Source organism: Dasypus novemcinctus, chromosome 2, assembly GCF_030445035.2.
Source record: "Dasypus novemcinctus isolate mDasNov1 chromosome 2, mDasNov1.1.hap2, whole genome shotgun sequence".
NCBI classification, from domain to species: Eukaryota; Metazoa; Chordata; class Mammalia; order Cingulata; family Dasypodidae; genus Dasypus; species Dasypus novemcinctus.
In genome coordinates, this window is record NC_080674.1 from 109,712,405 (window position 1) to 109,717,527 (window position 5,123).

Here is a 5,123-nt window from a genome sequence, read left to right on the forward strand (position 1 = left end):
CGGGTAAGACCTTCAGAGGAAGGCGACCTAAGACAGGCACGGTCACTGCAAGTTTATGGCCATGTGCATTCCGCTGCCTTATTTTACAGAAAGGGGTGAGATGTAGGGAGTATAGGCTGTATTGTGGGCCTCGATGCCATCACAGTGCTAAGTCATAGGTGCTGAGTCATGATAAGCCAGGAGTGCTGAGTCATGGTGATTCAGGAGTGCTGAGTCATGATGAGTCATAAAGTGCTGAGTCATGAGGCAAGGCTAAGGTGCGTGCACCTCCCCTAAATTACCATATCCCTATATATTCCTCCTTCCCCTCCTCTTCCCCAAAACCGTCTGCAGATTGCACATGAGCCCACACATGCTGGCTCTCCCAATAAAGTCTCCTGTTTTCTTCTGGCTGGTGTCCATGTGAGTTCGTAGCGCGGTCCCTTTGCTGCAGCTGGTTTGTGACCCCAGCAGTGGTTCCCAGAGTGAGGCAAGAGAAGTCGCCCTGACAACCCGTATCTCATGCTGGGAGCATGAGGAAGGCCCTCTCCCCTGGCAGAACCAGTCCACAAGCTGCAGCCGACTTGCTGCCTTCACTTGTTCAAAATGGGAAGCTACCTTCCTCTACCCCAGTCACTAGCCAGAACCAATGAGCGTCCCTCCTATTTGACTCATGTCAAGTTATATACTCTGGGATACCATGGAACACTTACTGTGGAGGGCTCAGCTGGGAGCAGAAATATATGCATAACAGTAAGTATATGTGTGCTCCAGAAATAAAAAGTGAAGCCCAAAGTGGGGCAGGGGGCTTCTGGTGCAAATAAATAGGTGCATACTACTGCCCCTACTGGTCCTGTGTCACCTGGGCCACCTGGAACACTGACACAACTAAACAAACTGCCATCCTCACCAAGGGTATGGCCCCAACTAACTGTTCATGTGGTAACTGTAACCCCTTAAATCTCACTATCCTTAAACCTGAATCCTGGCAGACTCAGGGAGTCCAAATGGGCCTCCACCTTGATGGAAGAGGAATAGACCCAGGAGCCTACATCTGGGCTGGGTATTGGGAACACCCACTCACAAGTAACACCCATTCTGTGTTCCACTCCTTCTATGAAGAAATAGAAAAGCCCTTTTCCATTCCACAAGCAGTGAAAAGCCTCTACATAAACCTAGCTAAAGTAGGAGGAGCCTTAAATGTCTCCTCATGCTATATATGTGGAGGCACTAATATGGGAGACCAATGGCCCAGGGAAACTAGAGGATACAATTACACCCAACTATATAATGAAACTGGCCCCCCGGCTGTCCCCCAAGATAGTATGTAGCCTTGCAAACTTCTTTCATAGGAAAATATTGTGCTTCAAGGGCCTGCCTAACCTCTATATCTGTTGAAAACCTAACATGTACAAGGGGAAAATTCCAAAATTATGCCACCAATACAACAGAGCCATGGAGAACATGGAATGAATCTGACCTTGTTCTCATAAATTGTATTTTCACCAAATTAATCATAGTGTGGAACTCCACTTCAAAGGGCCCCTTTACTTCCCCAAATGGTCTGTATGGGATTTGTGGAAAGGTTTCATTCTGAGAACTTCCCCAAAACTGGTTTGGAACTTGTATGCTTGGTACAATAAAACCCTCCTTCCTCATTACCTTTGCAGAAGGGAAAGAGCTAAGCCAGCCAATATATCAAAACATAAAAGAAAAAAAAGACTGTCATTACCTAGGGAGGTGAAGAATGGCCCCCTGAGCATATAATCCAATACTTTGGGCCAGCAACTTGGGCAGAGGATGCCATGTGGGGTTATCAAACCCTTATCTATATGCTAAACTGAATCATCTGCCCATAAGCTATGATAGAAATAATAACTAATGAAACTGTCCATGCTCTGAACTTACTAGCCCAACAGCAAACAAAATTTGGGAATGTTATCTATCAAAACCACCTCACCCTAGACTATCTCCTGGCAGCTGAAGGGGGAGTTTGTGGAAAATTCAATCTCTCTAACTGCTGCCTTGAGCTAGAAAGCACTGGAAAGGTTATTGATGAAATTACCAGCAAAATGGTAAAAATTGCTCATGTTCCAGTACAGATCTGGAGTGGTTGGAATTTAAGTAATCCCTTTGGATGTAGGCAGTCAATAGCAAGCAATTTCAAGCTTTCTACAGGGAATAATTGCCTTCCTTGTAGGAAGATGAACCATAATTCCTTGCCTCCTCCCTTTCATCATAAACAGAATGTACACCCTAATAAATGGTATAATAAAAACCAGACAGCTGCCCATCTCATGACTCTATATACATACCAGTCAGTCCAGAGAGACTCTGACAATAGTGATGCTAAAGCTTAATAACTTAAGCGTGGCCTCAAAGGGGAGGTTTAATATAGCCTGTGCATGAATTCAGAATTATCTAATTCTGTATCCAAGTGTGCCTAGTCTCCAGAAATCCAGTTAAGTGATATAGGTGCTATAGGCTTTGAATTTTCAGAAAGGATGTAGACTGAATGTGTATTCAAAGTTGCATCCAGATGGAATGTGAGCAAGATGTTAATTCAAGATTACCTGGAATGTGGGGAATATGCTAATTCAAGCTTACCTGGAACGTGGGGGATATGTTAATTCAAGATCTATCTGGTACTCAGATAAACACTTCACTAACAAAGAAAAGTCATTTTCTTTCATAAAAGCACCATTTGACCCCCCACCCTTATATCATCTGTATAAAAGAACCCAAAACTCTATTTGAGGCTTGGTTTTATCAGGACTGGATTCTGCCAAGCCCAGCTGGCCAAAATAAATCATCTTCCTTCTCAGAGTTCTTGTGTCCTGGCCTTCAATACCATGTACACCCAACTTCTCTGCTACTACAATGAGAGAAACCAGTTCCCCTAAGACTTTAATAGCCTCAGGGAATATACATATAATTAGTCTTGCTCATTCAAAGTCTGCTAAAGTCAAAGTAAAATATAAAGTTCTAAAGCAAAGAAAAATTGTATCAAAGCACTCAGGACAGTTTAGTTTTAAGCCATTGTAGCAGTTTGATATAATCAATGAATTCCAAAAAGAAATTTTGGATTATGCTTGTAATATGATCTGTACCTGGGCATGATTGAATTATGATTAGGGCATGGCATGGCATGGCATGGCAAAGAACAGAGCTGAGAGCTTTTAATGTTGGAGGTTTGATTTTGGAGTTTGATCTGAAGACTTAAACTGGAGCCCTGGGAAGTCAGTATGCAGAGGAAAGAGAAGCCAACACCAGGAAGGAAGGAACCTTGAAACCAGAGTAAAGCAAGTCCCAGGAATGTAGTAACCCAGGAAGCCTGAATCCTTGCAGATGTTAGCAGCCATCTTGATCCAAATAGACTTTGATGAGGGAAGTAACTTTTGTTTTATGGCCTGGTATCTGTAAGCTCCTACCTCAAATAAATACCCTTTATAAAAGCCAACTAATTTCTGGTATTTTGCATCAGCACCCCTTTGGCTGACTAATATAAAATTTGGTACCAAGGAGTGGGGAAGTACTTTTGCAATTACTGAAATGCTGGAAAGGTTTTATAAATGGGTAAGTGGTATTTTTTGGAGGAATTGTGAGATGCTTGATGGAAAAGGCCTAGCATGCTTTGAAGAGGCAGTTGATAGCAATATGGATGATAAAGAGACTTTTTATGAAGCCTTAGAAGTAAATGATGAAACTATTATTGGAAACTGGAGGAAAGGTGATCTGTGTTTTAAAGTTGCAGAGAATTTAGCAAGATTCACTCCTGGTGTTTTATGGAAAGCAGAATTTGAAAATGGTGAGCCTGGGCATTTAGCTGAAGAAATTTCCAAAGTAAACCTGGAGAATGCAGCTTGGCTTCTGTTTGCAGCTTATAGCAAAATGCTAGATGAGAGAGATATGCTGAGGATGGAACTGTCGGGCACAAAGAAAACATAAACTGATTCTGGAAATTCCAAGCCTCTGGAGATCAAGTCCCTAGATGAAAGTGCCCCATTGGAAGATGTAACTAAACTTGGAATTGTAAATCAGGATTGAAGATTCAGTTATGTCAGAAAGTCTTGTGGAAGGTCTTACTATCTGATGGCTTGGACCCCTGCTTCCTGCATGCTAAACTTTTTGATAGAGCTGTATGAGCAAAACCAGTGTCAGCCTGGAATAAAAGGGATAAGGAAAGGAGAGATTGAAGGAGAAAGAGCTTTAAGAGGAAAACCATGGAAACTGAGATCTGGAATTAAGACATTACCTTGGGCCAAGAGAGGAACCCCACCCATGTGTATAGAGAGAGTGAGTTTGCCCCAGAAGTTGAAGATGATGGATGTTCCTGTCTGATGATCTGGGAGAATTTTGCTACCCCAGGGTACAGAGAGGGTGGGGCACATTCTCCAAGGATTAGGGTGGCTAAGGTCAGCACCCTATAGGTCTGAGAAGAGTGGACCTGCCCCCTAAAGATTAGGGAAGGCCAGGTGGTCAACCCACTGCTCTAAGAGTGTTGAGCCTGTATGCCCAAGGTTAGGGGGAATGTTGTCTTCACATCACTGTACTAGGGGAGTTAAGACTCTAACCCAAAGATTGGGTGAGGTGTGTCAATGCCCCAACACTCTTGAAGGGAGAGGTCTGGAGCTTGGTCAACACCCAGATGCTTGATGAGGGTGGAACCAAGAAAATGGCTGTTGGGCAAGACTGTGAAAAGGGTGGGTCCCCATATGGCCCCAAGGAGAAGAAACCATCTTCTTAAGAATGACTCTCAGACTTTGAAATGAAACAGAGGATTCCCTACAGGTCTACTGAACTGTAAAGAAACCATGACTCATTTTTTCCCTCCCAATTTCTCCTTATTGTAGTGAAAATGCTTTTCCTTTGTCCTTTTGTGTATTGCAAGCAGATGAATAGTTCTGTAAGTTTCAGAGGTCTATAGCAGACAGGACTTTACTCCAAGACAACCTGTATTTCTTTAAATTTATTGTGATATGATTTAGTACTTGCATTGTTACTGATTTAAGGTTTTTTCAGATACTGTAATCTCGTTTTGGAATTCAGAGGGTGGAGTGTAGCAGTTTGGTATAGTTATAAATTGCAAAAATAGATATTGGATTATGTTTTTAATCTGGTTGATTACTGGGCATGATTGAGTT